Source organism: Cibotium barometz, chromosome 9, assembly GCF_041138505.1.
Source record: "Cibotium barometz isolate CiBa-2024 chromosome 9, ASM4113850v1, whole genome shotgun sequence".
Lineage (NCBI taxonomy): Eukaryota > Viridiplantae > Streptophyta > Polypodiopsida > Cyatheales > Cibotiaceae > Cibotium > Cibotium barometz.
Genome location: NC_141054.1, coordinates 36450051 through 36470205, shown reverse-complemented (window position 1 = coordinate 36470205; position 20155 = coordinate 36450051).

Genomic DNA, 20155 nt, shown 5'->3' with positions numbered 1-20155 from the left:
TGTCAATTAGCACATCACTACTTCACCACCATAAGCTGACACATGGTCGGTAACCTGAGATGTGGCAGGTAAGTCTTTATAATCATGATTTGGCTCCATTTCGATCAAAGATCCAACTTTTGCAATCACAATTCAGCTCTAGTTCAATCGAAAATCCAACTTTTACAATTGCCTAATTCCTACATAAATTTTAGGATAACACAATTCAATCATGTGATTCAAGACTAGTTCAATTAGCCATCCAACTCTTCAATCCCGATTCAATATTTCAATTTAACATCTTCGATCAAGCGATTTGACTTATTCAATGGCATGTGATTCTATTGCAGTTTGATCGCTCACAGTTCTATATTCTTCCAATTCTCCTTTAACAATAATCCGATCCTACTTTAATAATTGTTCCATCTAGGACTTCAATAGTCTGATTCTACTGCAGTTTAATCACTCAATTTTACTTCAACAATCATGTGATCTAAGAATTCAATCATCTGATTCAGGTGTATATTTTCAGCAAAGTGTGGCCATCAGCATCATCTGGTGACTTCATTTCAAGCTATTTTTTAGCATCTCTCTTTCTCAGATTCAACAAAAGTCAAGTATGGCCCATTGAATGATTTGTTTGGTATTCTTTTGAAAGAAGATAAGTTGGATGGGTCAAATTACTCCCTCTAGAGTTTCATGGTCAAAAATGTCCTTATTACCAAGGGTTTATGGGGTCTTGTTAGTGGTGATGAGCCCTACCATGGCACAATTGCTCCTGGTACTCCTCAAAGAGGCAAGGTCAATAGACCCACTCTCAAGACCCTAAAATTACTACTGATCAAAGAAAATGGGATTCAAATGCTTTGGAGTTAATTTCTTTATCTGTTAAAAGAGCAATTATTCTACATATTCGTTCTTACAAAACATCTAAAGTTGCTTGTGTTAACCACATTGGCTAACATTACTCCGAAAGCGTGGCAATATTCTCAAGCCATATTTTTGGTACTACACAATGTGCTTCATGTAAATGATTATGGGAAATCTCCGCACTTTTGACTTATGTAATGCCGAAAGATAGTCAAAACTGAGCTTACAACTTGTGCAATGCTAGTAGTATATACATAGACTAGGAAATTAGCCTAGAGTAGCTTTTGGGCCCTCGGAAATTACTTGGGTGGCCAAGCACTGTACATATGAGTCTTGTATATAAGAAATTTTGACTAATGAGAAAACACATAATCCCATTCTCATAATTGGGTTTGAGTTTCTTGCTCTTGTGATTGAAGTTTGCTTGTATACTTTCTCTTCTTTGTTGCATGAATGCATAAGGATTGTGTGGGCGAGCGATAGTATGTTGATTGAAGTTTGCTTGTATACTTTCTCTTCTTTGTTGCATGCATGCATAAGGATTGTGTGGGTGAGCGATAGTATGTTGATGCTAGTTCTCTTCTCCCTCTCTCCTTCTCTCTTATACATGTGATTGAATTTTTCTTTTATGCTTTCTCTTCTTTGTTGCATGCATGATTAAGGATTGTGTGGGTGAGTGATGGTATGTTGATGCTAGTTCTCTTCTCCCTCTCTCCTTCTCTCCTATGCTCTCACTCATCGTGGCATCAAAGTAGAGGTTGAGCTTTCCATAGATCTCTCTCTCTCTCTCTCTTTACTCCCCACCCATTTGCTAAGCTCCCTTGTGATGATAACAAGGAGCCCTAGCTTGCTCTATAAGAGAGGGTTGCTCTACTAAGTGTGGCTAGAAGTGTAAGTTGGTGAACAACTTTGGCTTCACTGCTACCAGGGAACTGCCTTGGCTTAGGACTCCCATGCTATACTTTGCATTTGAAGTATTGACATATAGCCATGCTAGAGTAGTACAAATCCACCAATTGGTAGTGTTTAACTCTTGCTTTATTGTTTGTTTCTTGCTTATTTGGTTACCTTGGTGCAATGGATCATGGAGGAACCCTTCAGGCTCGAGAGTATGATTACAAGTAAAGGTCCAAGTAAGTGTCCTATTTTATTTCCTTTGATTCTTGCTCTTTCCTTCTTGTATTTACAAATTTATGAGTTTTTATTCATTTTGGGTGTTAATCTCACCATTAATCTTTGTGGAAGTATCATTAAGTTGCATTGAGCATATCATTAGATAGGTTAGGAAAAAGCTAAAGCATCTATCAAATCAAAAACCCAAAAACATACATAATCAAGCAAGAATTAGAGGGGAAAACCTAGATTTTTTGACCAAAACTCAAAAAAGTGCTCTTTGTTTTGCTTACGTTGTGCTCGAATTGGCCTGGGAACGCACATTTGCAAGTAGGAAGTAGGAATGCACGTTCCTAAGTCTAACAAGAAAATTTTGCACAATATATATTCTCATAAGGAAAGGTCAAAAAATAATTCCTTTATAAATGACCATGATAGAAACGGTTAGAAATTGACCCCATCATGTGGCCCAAACTTCCACCACTACAAGTGGCAGACCTACCAGGATTATGTATGCACATACCAAAGTGGGAAAGCACGTTCTCACTTCTATGAAAACACAATGTTCTTAACTCAAACGCACACCTTCCCATGCATGTTTGTAAGAACTATGTACACATGTTCTCATCTTGGAATGCATGTTTGCAAATCACAGCTCCCCACGCACATTCCCAGACTTGTGAATGCACATTCATAAGTCTAGCTGGGACCTTGAAACGCACCTTCCCAACTCACTTGGCCATGCATGTACCCACATGGGAACACAGGTTCTCAACTTCTAAATTCATGCTCACAAGTCTAATAGAGACAAAAACTTAAAAAATCTTATTGAATCTAGAATTTCCAGGACCCCACACACTAGACTTATGTCAGTGAAGGGTGTGTTCTAAGCTGACCACCCTTTCATGTTTACAAGATTAAGAAGGATTTTTGGACTCAATCCCCCACTAGAAGAGAGTGCCTCTAATGACACAAAATTAAGAGCACCTTCTCAAGAGAAATCACTTACACTTAGTCCATGGACCCTTACACAAGCCAAGTAACCCTAGTGACTAAGTATTCAAGCGATAGTGAAGATGCTAACTTGAATAAGGCCTATTACTCTTTTGAGCCTCATATGGACCAATAGGTTGGAGTACCTGACTCCCCTACAACCACTCAAATTAAGAGCATCTTCTCAAGTCCATGGGCCCTTACACAAGCCAAGTAACCCTAGTGACCAAGCGATAGTGAAGAAGCTAGCTTGAATAAGGCCTATTACTCTTTTGAGCCTCGTATGGACCAAGAGGTTGGAGTACCTGACTCCCCTACAACCACTCAAAGGATGTGATTAGAAACATTATCATAGGAGGTCCAACCAACGAGTGGGAGTCAAAGAATCATCAAACCGCCCAACAAGTAACAGACCAACCCCGGTATTGTCACTGTTCGGTCAATACTTGACACTTCAGTGGTTCCATACCACCTAGTTGGCTCCTGAAGAGCAACGACTATCTCTATTGTGCTTAATGCGATAAGCCAACATAGAGAGTTGAGCTTCGGTTTGCCCATATGTAGGGAAGTTAATTAAGATTACGTGCAAGTTAGATTCCCATTCATTCACGCCGCTCGATAGTAGTCAACACCAAAAACAGACATTCATACAACATAGTAGCAACAAGAAAAGATGGAGCTTCCCATAAGACATCCTCTTTCAAACATCATCACCCCCCCCTTGAGAGAATCCCCCTTCCTCCTTACATCTATACGGGTACTACCCAATTTCAAGAAAATTGTTACAAAAGCTATTTTTTACAGAACAAGAAATACTGACTCATGAAGGTAGGTACCCTAACGGCAACTAGATGGGCTGTTCAGCCACCAACAACTGGCAGTCATGGTGGACCTGCATCAGCAGAGCTAAGCCCACCTCTTCCTGCTTTCATTATAAAAAATGTATGGTTTTGGATTGCGTCTTAGTCTCTAGGGACTGTGTTGTCTGGATGATTCATGGTCGGTTCTACCATGGTTCCTCCAAGTCGGGATGTGCTGTAGTGCCCCGGACACAAACTGCTAGCCTCTGTAGCTTTCACCATCTCAAAAGTCTTTCTAGACATGCAGTAGGGTTTGTGTGTAAGGTTGATAATCTCCACTACAAATCTCATCTTCTTTTGCCTATTCTCATCAGCATTCCTTGTTATCTTATATTCCTTTGCCTTGCCTTCCAGTGGGCCAAACTCCGCAATGAGATCTTCGTCTTATACTAGCTTGATTTTGATCTCCCCCTCTACCGATAAGCGGAATATTTTTGATACATACATGGCCATGAACTTCCTCTCCCCTAAGGGTAGCGTGATGATGTTGGAGAATTGAAGCTGCTCCAGCTATTCTCCTGCTTTAAAATTATGCTCCAATTCTTCCCAGGGTAGCTTTGCAAATTCCTTTAGGCCATCTTCTCCATCCATTATGCATGCTTGTATGCTTTTTTGTACAAGGCGGACGATAGGTACTCGAATTCAACCATCCTACTAGACAACACATAGCTAGAGGAGGGTAAGAGAGAGCAAGGAACACAATGAACCTTAGTGTTGCATAGTAGAGAAATGCAAACTAAGCAAGGCGTAAGTTTAAATGAGAAACTATAGTGCACCCCGATCGTTGTCATGGCGCATGCTTCCCCTTGGTACAGCCATATTTACTTGATGCTTTCACGATTCTTCAAAATTCTTTGTAGATATGGCCTCTTAGTGCCTATTGCATAGATTACGAGGCTGATTATGATGCAGTAGGGGTGGGACAAGACTGATGTGACACCTTTTCCTTTCCATCCAAGCATTCTTTTACAGGGTGCCACCATTGGTTTTCTTGACACCTCCATGCAATTGACAGCTAGGTCTTCCCCTTCTATGCATGCTAAAATTACACGCACATCAATAGTTTCTGAATTTAGATTTTTTCTTTTCCTTTTTTGCTCTTTTTAGAATCCTATCCCGATCCCGATTTGAGGTCGTTGACTAGATGCGAATTCTGTTTCCTGGATCCTTTCTGCTGGTTCCTGATGTGCTTGTCCTACTTGTGTCGTTTCCCATTCCGACACCCTTCCATGATATGGCTTTTTCCTATATCCATTTACCAACCTCTTTAACTTCTCTCCATCCATGCTTGCTAATTTGAAAGTTCCTGTCCTCATTTTCTTGATTATCCATCTCATTTTGAGTTTTCTTGGATAAGGTCCCATTCTTGAGGGGAATAACCAAACTGCATCTCCTTCCTCAAAGATTCTGAATTTTCTATTCCTGCCTACTTGGAGCTTTCTTCTCTTCTGAACAATTTCAATTGTCCATGCACTATACAATCTTTTTTTGCCTTCCGGGGTTAACCTTTTTGCCATAACAATCTGAGACTTTGGGTTAGGAATTCCATATGTGCCACTACTTCCAGCCCATACACCATACTAAATGGTGTGAGTCTTGTTGCATTCTTGTAGGCTGTCCTGAATGTTTATAATGCAAAGTGAAGTTTGGTGTCCCAATCTGTCCTATTCTCATTCACTGTCTTGATCAAAATTATTTTCAGGATCTTGTTCGTGGATTTTGCTTGTTCATTAGCATTATGTGGGGTAAAAGACTGTTGATTTTTTGTGTATTACCATGTACTTCTCTATTAGCCTCTTAATCACTTCATTATTCAAGAAATAGTTTCCTTGGTCTTTGACTATCTCAATTGGACATCTGAATCTTGTCACTCATGATTGTGTCATATAGAAATTTGGCTACTACTGATGATGCTTTGTGGTCTTTTAGAGCTTTTTCTTCCACCCACTTTGTGCAATAATCTGTGGTGCAACCAATATGTACTTATTTCATGTCCTTTGAGCTGCTAGCTTAAATGGGTCTACAAAGTCTAGATCCATTTTTGGAATGGCTCAAGTAGTAGTATAGGGTTGTGAGGCATTCTGTCCAAATCATTCGGTTTCCCCAGCCTTTAGCACATATCACATTCTTTTGCAAATGTGTGGGCATCTTTTAATGTCGTTGGCCACCATAGTCCTTCTTGAAACACTTTCCTTCCTATGATTTCTCTGGAAAAGTGGCCCCCATTGATTCCTTAATGTGCCTCTGCCAGCACAGCTTATTGTTCATGGTTAGGAACATATCTTCTCAGAATCTGGTCTATGCCCATTTTGTATAAATGTCATGCCACCACCATGAATGACTTGCTCTAGAGAGTCATCGTTTTCCTCTGATCTCTTGACATGTACTCCGGAAAAGACAAGTTGGAGAGAAGTTGCAGCATTTCATCATACCAACTTGGTTTTTCCCCATCTATGATAAAGAGGTGTGCATCCAAAAAATCATCCTCCACCCCATCTAGAGTTTCTCTGGAATCCAATCTGTACATAAAATCTGCCAAACACTGCATGTTTATTTCCTGGGGTGTGTTTAATTGTGAACTTAAGCTCCTGCAACAATAGCATCCATTTGGTTTGCTTGCTTGCTAAGTCTAGCTTGTTTACCAAATACATGATTGCCTTTTGATTCACATGAAATTCAAAAACATTCCCCAATAGATAATGCCTGAATTTCTTAATTGAGTAAATCATTCCGAGTGGCTTCTCAGTGTGGTGAAATAATTCCTTTCTACTTTAGATAGTCTTCTACTTGCATAATACACTGGGTCTGAACCATCCTTCATGTGATTTATGCATTAAGTCACTTCCTATGTCCATGTCAGAGGCATCCACAAACACGTGGAATAGTAGCTCAAACTTTGGCTGCTGGAGAAATCGTGCTAAAGGCAACATCCGTTTCAGATTTTGGAATGCTTCCTAATATGCTCCTGAATAGACATGGTCCACATCCTTCACACCTAGACAGTATAGAGGTATCGCTAGATTTGCCAAAAATCGCATGAACCTACTATGCCACTTGATTAATCCCAAGAATCTCGCTAATTCCTTGTTATTCTTACTTAGTTGGTTGCAACTTTATTATGATTTCTACTTTCACTAGGTCCACTACTAGTCCTTCCGCAAACACTATGTGTCCTAACAAGGATCCACTCATGATGACTGCAAAGGTGCACTTAGCTAGGTTAAGACTGAGATTGGCTTTTTTGCATTTTTCCAGACACATCATTAACTGCTTTATGTGATATTTCTTTTTCTCAAACACACTGAAGTCATCCACAAATACCCTCATGAAGGTGGTCAAATATTCATAGAAGGTGGTCAAATATTCATAGAATATTTCCTACACCATTCTCTGGAATGTAGCTAGAGCATTCTTCAGTTCAAAGGTCATCACATTAGAGGTGAATGCACCCCATTCGGTCATGAATGTTGTTTTTTCTATATCTTCTGGAGCCATGCGGACCTGATTGTAATCGCCAAATCCATTCAAAAATGAATATATCTCATGTCCCACTACAACATCCAATAGTAGTGAGTTTATGAATGGTAAAGATTATATTGTATAGGCATTCAGCTTCCTATAGTCTATGTAGACTCTGAGCTTCCCATTTTATTGGGGACAATGACTATAGGTGATAACCATTCTAGTCTATCTATTGGGTAGATGAATCCCACCCTTAAGAGCTGGTCTATCTCTTCCTTGACTTGCTTGGCATAGTTGGGATTCATCCTGTGCCTACTCTGCCTTATTGGAATCGCATCCTCCTTCATATTGATTTTGTGCTAATAGAAGCTGGGATCAATTCCCTTCATATCAACGTAGTTCCAAGTGAATACATCTTTGTAGGATTTCTATAGCTCCAAAAGTTCTTCCTTAAATACCTCACTCAGTTTTGCACTAACTTTGACTGTCCTGGGCTCTTTTTCATCTCCTAGGTTTATTTCTTCAAGTTCATCTTCTTGTACTCTGATGTTATGTCTCTTAATTTTCTCTTCTTCCTGCTTAAGAACAAACAGGACCTTTTCTTACTCTACCTGTACCTATGTTATCTCGTCCACTATCTTTAACTTTTCCCCCATCCTATTCTTTTTGGTTTCCTTCATTCATTGGCAATTCTGGTTGAGTAATAAGGACTTCTAGATCATACCTTTTAACAATCCATTCTATATCTACTTCGAAGAGTGACAGTAGGTCCAAATTCTCTCTCAGGATCTGCTCTTCTTCATTATCTTCTACTCTTTCCAAGTAGTTTAATGGTCGGCTAGCTAGACTTATCTTGTCCTTTCTTGCAACCAAGAGACGAACCTTCTTCTTTCCTTTTCAGATCATGATCCTATTAGTTTTCCAACTATGTTTGATTTTTCCATTCCTAATCCACGGTCTTCCTAACAACATGGGATATGGTCCCGAGATCTTAGTCATTTTTAGAACTATGAATACAAAAGTGAAATTACATCCTGCCACTTCAATCTGTTCTTGTCTGATAATTCCGACTGGCCAGACCCTCCTTTGATCAACCATCCTGATCTAGAATGAAGCATGCTGCTTTTCTGTGATTCCTAGTTTTTTTGCCAGACTATCTGATATTATGTTGACTCCAGATCTCCCATCTAGGATGACTTGTGACACCGTCTGCCCTCTTATTTTTATAGTCACTTCAAGAACAACTATGTCCAGTCGTCTGGAACTGTTTCTATATTCCTGTTCTTCGTAGCTGGAGTCTCCAATTCTTGAATGGGCACTTGCACCAACTTTTCATTTGGCACTATGGCATGGAGCAACTTTTGCCTGTAGTTGGGTTCCAGATTCAGCATTTGATCTAGTGTTATATTCAGCTTCATTTTGCTTAGATCCTCCCATAAGTCATATTCTTCTTCAAGGTTGCTCCTCCTTACTTCTTGACTTAGCATAATTTGGCTTCTACTCATATTTCCTTTTTCCTTATTGGCTTCTTTTTCTCTTTCCTGACCTTCCCATGTCAGTTCTTTTATCCAAACTTGCTTTGGATTCTTTTTCGATTCCTTTTGCAAAATGATTTTTTTGCTCTGGGCTATTTTTGTAGGCTTCAATTGGCACTCCTACATGCCTTCTTGAGTCGTCTTCCCATTACCTAGTGGCTTTTTGCCTACTGCAATGTCTTGTTTCTTACTAAACATGCTTGTCCTATTATCCAGATTAGTGTCAGCCTACTCTTTTAGGAGCGGGCTTTCTTGCATCATCCATACCACTCCTTATGCACTCTATACAAGTTTAGTGATTTGTTCTCGAACCCTCTACTACAACCTCCTCCTCTTCCATAAGGTCTGTTATTTTGAGGCAAAGTGGCGATTTTATTGACGGCTGGAATCTACTATTGTTGACGCTGTTGTCTTTCTACTATCCTTGGGTTCCTAATTCGAGTGTTGTAAAATCATGTATCAGTGGTGTGGTTGTTCTTATTGCAAATGACACATCATTGCTGGGTGGTTTTCATTTAACACATGGTTGCTGGGTGGTTTTCATTTGACATTATTTTTTCATGTGACCTTGGCTATTGCGCTTGGTGCATCAAACGTCTAGTCTCAATCCGGATCTTGCATGTCCTTCGGCTAGCTTAGCAAGCGCAGCCTTCAGTTCTTCCTGAACATCCACTGCGCCTGATTCCTGCCTTTGCTCTTTCGGGGCTTCCGCTCTTTGACATCCGAATCTTGACTCGAGTTTGATTCCAAGGTGTCCACCAGATTTCGACTTAGAAGTTTCTTCTTCCTTCTCTTTTCTTTTGTCAACTCTTTTCGTTTTCTTCTTGGGGCCTTTCCTTGTCTGCCTCAAGATTCCTTTAGCACTGGTTGCTCCTGCCACCACTGGTTGTTCAAATGTGAGAGTATTTAAATCGTAGGAGGATACTATCGTCTGGAGCTTCTCCCTCAATCCTCTCATAAACCACTGACTCAATGTGAATGTTGTAGGTTTGTTGGGTTGTTCCATACGCATTAATAATGCTCTAATTCCTCTTGCATTATCTTATGTTAGCCTCTTCTTTTGAGTCAACCTTTGTAGCTTTTCTACTACCTCGGTGGTTGTCTTGTCTCTTTGCTTGTCTGCCTCAAGATTCCTTTAGCACTGGTTGCTCCTGCCACCACTTGTTCAAATGTGAGAGTATTTAAATCGTAGGAGGATACTATCGTCTGGAGCTTCTCCCTCAATCCTTTCATAAACCACTGACTCAATGTGGATGTTGTAGGTTTGTTGGGTTGGTCCATATGCATTAATAATGCTCTAAATCCTCCTGCATTATCTTATGTTAGCCTCTTCTTTTGAGTCAACCTTTGTAGCTTTTCTACTACCTCGGTGGTTATCTTGTCTCTTTGGAATCTCTTCAGGAAAGCTCTCTTTAGTTCCTCAAACATCTGGAAATGGTCTAAACTGTACTATGCGTACCAGTTGGTGGCCTTGCTACCTAGAGTTGTTACCAAATACTCTATTTTTTATGGCAATGGGGCTCTGGTAGCCAAGAAGGTGGTCTCAAATGCAAAGACATGAGAATCTAGATCCTCCTCACATTTGACCTTGAACTTTGGGTATTCTAGAGACATCCTACCCAAGGCTGCTTGTTCTTCTCCTTCTTGGTCTCCCTGCCTCCTGTTTCGAAGCTCCTTGTGTTTTTCCTTTACCTCTTAATCTCTTGGAGGATCTTGATTTTTTCATTCTTACTCTTGCTAGCATAAGGCCCCTTCCGAAAGTCTTTCTACATGATGTGGATGCCCTTCATTTCCAAAGGCCTTGCCTGCGGGGGGCGATACCGCATTGCTCTGCTTGAACTTCCTTCATTCTGCATGCTCTGTCCATTGCACTACTTATAACTCACTGTTGAACATACTGGACACCCATGGCGTGCACACTTCCTCTCGTGACCTACCCCGATTAAATACTCTACGTCAACAGTTTTAATTAGGAGAACATGCATGTCATGTACATGAAAACAATTCAAGCTTCCTATGTAGAACTAACCCCTTACCTTCCTACTCCCCTTCTTGGCATGCTAGCCCCCTAGCAGGATTGTTAAAAGTGTCACCCTTCGGTCAAGACTCGACACTCCAGTGATTCCAGACCACCTAGTCGACTTCTAAAGAGCAATGTCTATCTCTGTTGTGCTCAATGTGATAAGCCAATGCAAAGTGTTAAGCTCCGGTCCTGCCCACACGCAGGGGAGTTAATTAATATTACACACAAGTTAGATTCTCATTCATCCATGCCTCCTAATAGTAGTTAGCACCAAAAAATATACATTCATACAACATAGAGTAGCAACAAGAAAGATGGAACTACCCAGAAGACATCAACTTTCAAACATTGTCACACACCCTCGAGGAGAATCCCCCTTCCTCCTTACATCCATATGGGCACTATCCGATTTCAAGAAAACTATTACAAAAGCTATTTTACAGAACAAGAAATAACGACTCATGATGAGTCTATTACTGAAGGGAGGAACCCAAATGGCGGCCATATGGGTTGTTCCACTGCCAGCATGTACATTCACATAAAATCCACTAGTAATCATGCATCAACAAATAGAGAGAAGGCAAACATAAAAGCAAGCCTCACCACAAGAGCACAAAGTTAGACTTAATGGTGATAATGGGATTATGTGTTTACTCATTAGTCAAAATTACTTATATGCAAGCCTCATATTTACAATGTCTAGTTGCCCAAGTAATGCTAGGGGCCCAAAAACTAGCATAAGCTAATTTCCTAGCCTATGTCTTAACTACTAGAATAAGATAATTTCCTAGCCTATGTCTATATTACTAGAATAAGTTAATTTCCTATTTTATGTATATACTACTAGCATTACACAAGTTGTAAGCTCAGTATTCTTATGATTATCGAGCATTACACAAGTCGTAAGCTCAGTAGGCTAATGATTATCTAGCATTACACAAGTTATAAGCTCGGAGATATCCCAAAATCAATTACATGAAACACTTAGTGTGGATACAAAAAGATGTGACCAAAAGGTGAGGAGTGATATTAACCAATGTGAATGTGGTTAACATCTTTTACTTGGTGGACCTTATATTCAGAAGTACCTACATGTTATGTGAGGATGTATCATCACTTGTGATTGTATACACATCCCCATTCTCATTGGTGATTACTCTTGGTGGATTTTTTTTCTTGGTGGCATTAATCCTTGGTGAACATCTTGTTGGATTTATCCTTCTATGACTTGGTGGTTTTTGTCTTTGAGATGGGATGGGTGGCAAGATGTTTATTCTCAAACTTTATGTGACTGTCCATAAATGATCACACTACATGTGCAACCTTGTGCTTTCCATGTGTCACCTTTTGACCATTGACTTCACCTTTTACAAGTGACCATACAAATTAACCTTTGATATTAGACCCTTAGTCTATTCCTTTTTCTAATGTGCATGCTTCTTTTCTTGTTCATGTGACTCAGTCTCTACCTTTCTTGTGCTCTTTGGCACCTCATTTCTCAACACCCCCCCTTGGTGCCAAATCTTTGGGCTACTCAAGGTGGTCGGATGTGAGGTTTTACAACATATTTTCACCCCCCCTTGATTGTGACTTAACCTGTCTTTGAGGCCTAGAGGTCATCTCTAAGAGTGAGGTCCCCCCCTTGATAGAGACTTGACCTATCTTTGAGGTCTAGATGTCTCTTCTAAGTGTAGGGTTATAACAATCATTACCCCCGTTTAAGTGCTCAACTGGCTACTCTCAGGTGGTTGGGTAGATTTTGACTCCCCCAGGGTGCTACTTTGGCTACTCTCTGGTGGTCGAGTGCTACAACATTTCAAATGATTTTTGGCCTACTCATTTGGTGGCCATTACAATCTTGGCTTGGGTAGTGAGGGAATTTTTGCATGCTCATTTGGCCGCGTTTCACATCCACTTTTGACTTATGGTCACACATACGCTTGCCCATTTGGCGGCAAAAATTACAAGGGTTACATGAAAATAATTTGCCGATTGATAATAATATCATTGGCGACCCGTGTGTCGGTGTCATTGTGGCTCTTGGTGGAGCCCACGTTGCGCCCAAGGTATAAATGACATTCTCCTCTTAAAAACCATATGTGATTGGTTTTTACCTAGGGCATGTGAACACCTCTTAGATAAGGCATTTTTACACCAGGCCGTAGAGAGGCTAAGGATAACCCTTAGGGTTTCAAAAGAAACTTTTTCTTTTTCATGTAGGTCTCTTTCTGAGCGGTGCTCTCACTGCAAGCTTCTTCATAGGACATTCTTCTACTGGGTGCGACGACCGTGTTCTTCTTCTTCTTCTTCAGGACTACTGGGTAGCTGCTGCTCCTCGTCGTCGTTATTTGAAGAGTACGGCACCTGCTCACTATTGTGTGATTTTTTAGAGAGATACTGTAGTTTGAGCTTTGCTTAAGCTGCTTGTTGCTCCTCTCCTGTACTGCTCTGCGCACTTACTACTGTTGTAGTTTGAGCTACGCACACACTTGAGCAGCCGGATGAAGATTTTGATGTGGTAGTGATGCCCTTCTCGCCATGTTGCTATTGCTACAGCTCTCTTACGCTTGACTACCACTTGTCACAGTGCTTACTACTTTACGTTGAACATGACTGAATGTTCTACAGATCTTGCCATAACAAACATTATATTGTGGAATGCCTTTTCATAAACAAATCTACTTGACTCTTTGATGTAATATTATTTTGTTTGCTTAAAACCTTTGGTTATTGTAAATGTGACAGATGTAAGTGTCATATTGTTGATTCTAATATGTGTATTATGGATACAATTTTAAACGTTTAAGTAGCATCTTTGAAGATAATTCTTAAGTACTGATTAAGTACATATATCTGTACATGATAAGCATAAAGTAATGACTAAGTACATAATTATCTATCTCTACAATGTGCCTATTCAGCACAAAGTTCCTCAAGAATTATACCCAAATTTGATGTATGTGTCTTTCTTACTACAAGATAAAATTAGAAAGCTTCAATGACTTAATGCCTAACCACAAACAATACTATGATGGCAAAAGGTTGGCTTGTAACCTATGAGAAATACTAGAAGCTGTTAGACAAGAACATCCATAAGTTGAGTATGCTAGGGAGCCAACCACCAAGCAAGTAGTACAATTCCAATTGTGAGAAGAAGAAGCTAGGCCATTACCAGAACTTTGATTATGATACCATGTGTATCCCACTTGATTCATTATCCTCATCAAGATACTACAACCTTGTTGCCTTAATTATACAAAGGAAACGTTGCCTCATGTTTGGTTATTATTAACGTGGAAAATTATTAGGACGAAAGAATTAGGGTATCATTGGTTTAACTTTAAAGAGGTCCTTGTATAGGCTTAGAGATAAGTTGTGCTCCAAGAGCTCTACTCCTACTTGGGAAGCTAGCTTCTCTCTTGCAAGTGTTGTCACATTTCCATGTTAGACTATGGGTCATTGTCCCTCCTCTCATGAGCCTCATGCACTCCACACAAGCTCACTATAGGTCATTGTCTCTCCTCTCACACAATCCACACAAGCTCACTAAAATGCAAATGATTAGCAAGAGGTTTAGTAGGAGTAAGACTCAATTACAATGGGAGAGTATATTTACATCACGAGAAAATTTGACTTTTATACAAGGCTTTATGTGCTCACACACGTAAATTACAGTGGGAGAGTATATTTGGATAAGAGTTGACTTATGTACAAGGCTTTAAGTGTGTATGTGCTCACATGCACACTTAAAGTGTGGCAAGCCCACCCAGCACCCATGGCTCATAAGAGGCCTAATGCTTAATCTCATAATAGAACCATGAAGTATATCATTAGGGAATTTATCCTAGATTGCTACCACACACAATCTTGGAGCAAGAATCACTATAACTATTTTGTTGAACAATTATAGGTGCCCATTTAAATGATTGAAATGTACACTACTACTTCACATCTTGAGTCTTTATTGTTTTGTGTCCAACCTTTGCTTAATCTTTGGTTGGTGTTGGGGTTAACATTTCTCCCTTCATGATGTCGAACGTGTCTTCGTGATTCCACTTGATCAAGTGGAATGATCAAGTGAAAGATTTTTATGGGGAGAATTTAGAATCTTTTTATACTACTCAAACTGTATAGGTGGGAATGCCTAAATGGAATTTTCTTTTATTTTGGTGAGCTCTTTCTATGTCTTTGTTTAATTTTTGCTCACTTTCTTTTTTGGTAATCGCAATCAAGGTTACAATATTTAGGTTAGTGAGAACCTAAGGTTTGTTAGCATGGAAGAGAAGAGGTGGGGGGTACGTTCTCAGTTCCTCATTGATACACTAAAGCATAATTGCAAGATCAACTTTGTGGCTATGAACTTTCCCTCTTTGCAAGTTTCCTATTGTAGGTGTGTTGTCAAATAAACTAACTTCTATGCTAACAAAGAGGAAGATCATCCTCTGATTGTTAACCTCAACAACTTCATAGAGAGGTCACCAAGAAAGAGTGGATACCTAAGAGCACTCTATCTAGCTAAAGAGTGTGTAATGCCCAAGCGAAACCTTGGCAGCCACCTTTCCACAAACAGAAACATGCCAAGAGAGATCCCCAAGCAATAGAGTCTTACCATTACTTGCCCTGTTGGATCCTCGTCAAGGCTTCTATTTTTTTGGGTCCCAAAAAACAAGTCATCGGTGCCACAATCTCCTAAGCCAAAAAATGTTCAAGTGACGGAGCCCCAAAACTCAGTTCCAGCCGAGTAATCATTTTTGAAATCATGGTTTGCATAGAGCAACACCTACACACAAAGTGAATAACACAAAGTTATGATGATTAGCATTAAGGTAAGATCTCACATAATGATTTACCTTAAGCAAGACTAATAAAATATTAAGCAACACTAGTCAAAGAGTTAAACACACTTGAGAACAACATAATGGAGCTTGACACAAGGTATCCACAAAGTAATCACATAGATTTATTATCATAAAGATGCATAGTACAAAGGTGGGAGATTGTGCTCATAAAGTGTTCTCATAAATAAGCCCTCAAAAGGACACACATAATCTCCATGATTCTCTTTACCTCCCTTCATTATCTCCACCTCCCTTCATTATCTCTACCTCCCTACATTAGGGGATTTGTGGCTTAAGTCTAAGAGATACCACCACCCTCTACTAACAAGTGTAATACCCTAAGGTATTAATGTTACCTAGATAATGTGTCCCAGCACATGGATACACACATATGTATGGATGCTAGATCACATAAGAATTCCAACACCCTCTCTTGATCTAAGAAAACATACCAAAATCCTCTTGGGTGGCTATAAATGTTACATCAAAGTGTATTGTATAGTCTATCTTCCTTCACATATAGTAGGGATGTGGGGGTAGGGATTGTTGAGAAATGTGGTGCCAAAGAGCATAAGAAAGGTAGGGAGTGAGTCACATGAACAAGAAAAGAAGCATGCACATTAGAAAAAGGAATAGACTAAGGGTCTAATATCAAAGGTTGATTTGTATGGTCACTTGTAAAAGGTGAAGTCAATGGTCCAAAGGTGGCACATGGAAAGCACAAGGTTGCACATGTAGTGTGAGCATTTATGGACACATTGTTGGCACTAGGGTGCACACAAAGCATGGATTGGAGCCCTTCCCAAGGCTATAAATATGGGTGTATGGAACTTGATTATCACAATGAGATTATGTGACATTTTGTGAGTATACCATTTTGTTAACATCTTGTTTACTTTCTTAATCACTTTATTATTCTCCTTAATCATGTCTTTGATCACTTGCTTTGAGCGTCCTTAGATCCACATTTGTAACATGGTATCAAAGCTTGGTTAGGCTAGCTCATTAGCAAGTAATTAATACATTTTTAGTCACAAATTGGTGATTAAGTAGATGTTAGTATTGCAAATCTCTGAGTAAGCATAATGTTTTACAACACAATTGTTGTGTGTGTGTGTGAAGCTCCCCTCATCACAATAGCATGCTTATCAGCATAGCCAATAGGTGCGTGAGCCAAAGAAGAGGCAAGACGTGTTTATTTTTTTTCTCTATTTGTTACTGTTCATCTTGAGCAGAGGAAAGGGCTCGCCTTCTCTTGCAACAAAAAAAAGGCAATGTCACCTATCTCACCGATCTTGAAAGGGAATGGGGAAGTGCAACAGTGAATTGATACTTTACTAGTCCAAATTATGATCATAGAATATCTTTTCCCACCCTTTAAATAATAACATCTACTTGTACTAGTCCAAATAAAGATCTAGGTGCTCTCACCGATTTAAGTAGATCCATGAGGTGGTTGAGATGTTCTTATGCCTCCAACTATGGTCTAGGTTCTAGTGTCCTTTTAGTATATCCTTTCATTTGGTTGAGATGAAGGTGTTGGTGCTTCCACCTCCAATGGTTTTAATTGTTCTTTCTTTGACCAAGCTTTCAATGCCTTTGAACAAAGGTTGTCATGTCACCTTTTGGCCCTTCCCTAACGAATTAGAAACATCTCTACCTTAATAAGATCTTTTTGATTCCAAAGAATCATCATTTCCTTCATGGGTGGTTCTCCAACCTATAAGAAATTAGCTTGGTTTTTTATTATTTTTTGCCATAATGAGAAGACTTACTAGTTGGGTTGGAGGGTTGCAAACTCTTGCTAGAAATTGGTTGGTACTCACAATGATACGCTGCTTAGAAATAAAACCCATAGTAAAAACTTATGAAGTCGCAAGATTAGGAACATAACAAATATAATAAAGGCCAAAATCTAGCACTTTTAAATAACAATATGGGTGCAAATCCCATTATGCCACTCTTCCAAATAGAGTGATTTTGCTTGGCAAATTTCATTAAGAGACTATGCCTATTAATTATCAATGCAAACTAATTGCACGTGTTTTATACCTCCAATGCTCACGTGTGACTTTCCTAATCTTTAATTGTTAAGTGTTAGTGACATCTCCCAAGTGGGCTTGGTAAACCATCACTATAGATATGAAGGGAAGAAGATGAGGACATCAAAAGGACTAGGTAGGTATATGATTTTATTTCAAGATAAAACAAAAGGTCATACCAATGGCACCCTTGGTTTAGATGAGGCTCAACACTTATGAATAAGAGATAAATGGGAATGTGCTAGAGGTTAACCTAGAGTCCTCTCTACTTTTGAAACTATTGTTCTCGAAATTCATATAGAATGGTTCTAAAAGTGCCAATAGAAAAATACCTAATTACACTAAGATGGGAATAGAACAATATGAAGAATTCAAGGATTTGATGTGGTTACATTCAAAGCTCTTAAAGGAATTTTGACAGATTGAACTCTAAACTTAATCAATGAGATTGTAAGTGTATGTATTCCAATATGCTCTATAAAAAGTCTCTCTCTCTCTCTCTCTCTCTCTCTCTCTCTCTCTCTCTCTCTCTCTCTCTCTCTCTCTCTCTCTCTCTCTCTCTCTCTCTCTCTCTCTCTCTCACACACACACACATGCGTGCGTGCGTGCGCACATACACACATGCACATGCACACACACATGCATACACACACGCACATGCACACACACATGCATACACACACACACACGCGCGCGCGCACATAGCTACACAGAGATAGTTACACAGTTGCATATGTGTCTTCTCCTCCATCTTCTCCTCTTTTGCTCTTGCCACGCCCTTGGGCATGTTTTGTGAGACATTTGTTAAAGCCTCCTATTTGAATAAAAAGCATCGAAATCCACATTTGGTGGGCTTTCCCCAAGGTGACACCGAAGGTCTACCTCCTTTCGTGCATTCTTCGCCCCCTCCATAAGAATAATCAACCGGATTCATAGTAACACCTCAAACACCTATTGCTACCGGCATAGTCAAGTGCTAACCTATCATGGCATCGTCAACGTTCATTATTAATCTGGCTCTTATTTGGCCAAGAATGGGTGTGATAGTAGAATAAGAAAAAAACACTACAAAAGCCATTTATCCCATAGTAACGTGCGTTGCCTTCACTAGTTAACATCCAATCCAACCTAGAATTGCCTTTGGTGGGGGGGGGGGGCGCTAAGGCATAGCCTTAGGGTAAGCCAGTAGCTTATTGCCATGTTTAGTAGCTTGCCTAGAAGTTGACAATTCAATAGATCCCATGCAAGCTCAAAGTCATCCAACAATTGAATCATCTAGCAAGCCCACCAACAGTCAAGCCATCCCATAATGCTCAAGCCATAACAACAAATTCCACATTTAATAAAGCACGGCACTTAAAATCTTATTTTCTAAGGTCATTCCAAGAGCGTATTCATATGCAATAAGGAAAAAATCCTATTACAGCTTCTTTGTGTGGTGGTGACACTAAGACCCCTAAAAGTACATAACCACCTATTTGTTGGAGCAAATCACATAGCTGAAAGGATGGGTTCACGAAGTCAAAGATCGACCTATGAGGAACAAACCAAGCTCGACATCTAAAACCCAAGAAATTATCACCAAGGTGAGAGATGAGATGAAGGAAGATTTCCAAGAGACAGTCATTTGTAGTGGTCAAGGAAGATTTTAAAGAACACATCAAGTCAAAAGTTGCAGTGGTTGAGGAAAGTGAATTGAGGCAGCCAAATGCCCTTTCCGCATGGATGGTTTATCTGAAGGATGGCATATGGATGGAGACATGGATAGAGAGGACGCGGGATTTTTAGATCAACAAGTAGCAAAAGCTATGCCAATGATAAAGTGGAATCACCCCAAAGTTATGCCAATTATAAAGTGGAATCACCCCAAAGTTTCATGATAAGGCAATCATGAAACGTACCGTACCAAATAGGAGAAGGTTAAGATCAAAAGCACTTAAAGATATCAAAAGCACTTAAAGATATCAAGATATGGATCGCATAAGAAGTCCCTCCAATGCAACTAGCAAAAGTTTTGAGCAACTCACAAAGAAGGAAAGTGGGTGAATGCGAATACCTCATTGTAGATTCCTACAAATTGAGACGTAAAAAACTAGATCCGACTTTGAGTGCTCGGTGATTGTATCTGATGCGTGGCATCGTCGTCGTGCGACATCATCATAGCCCTATTACCTATGGAAGGTGTTTAGTTTAGTAACAATTCTTAATGTTCTGTGAGAGGTATTCAATTGTCTCTTGATAGTGTAGTAATGATTCTTAGGGGCTTCAAGACCATTGGGATTTGAGAGTGGGCTTTAAAGTTGGAAGAATAATAAAAAGTGGCAAGTGTGCTTTAAAATTGGAAGAAACACTAGTTAGCTAAAAGCTTGTTTAACATGCACAATCAGTGATGAGTATAAATGACAATATAAGTCTATAAACAATATCTATTTTCCATATG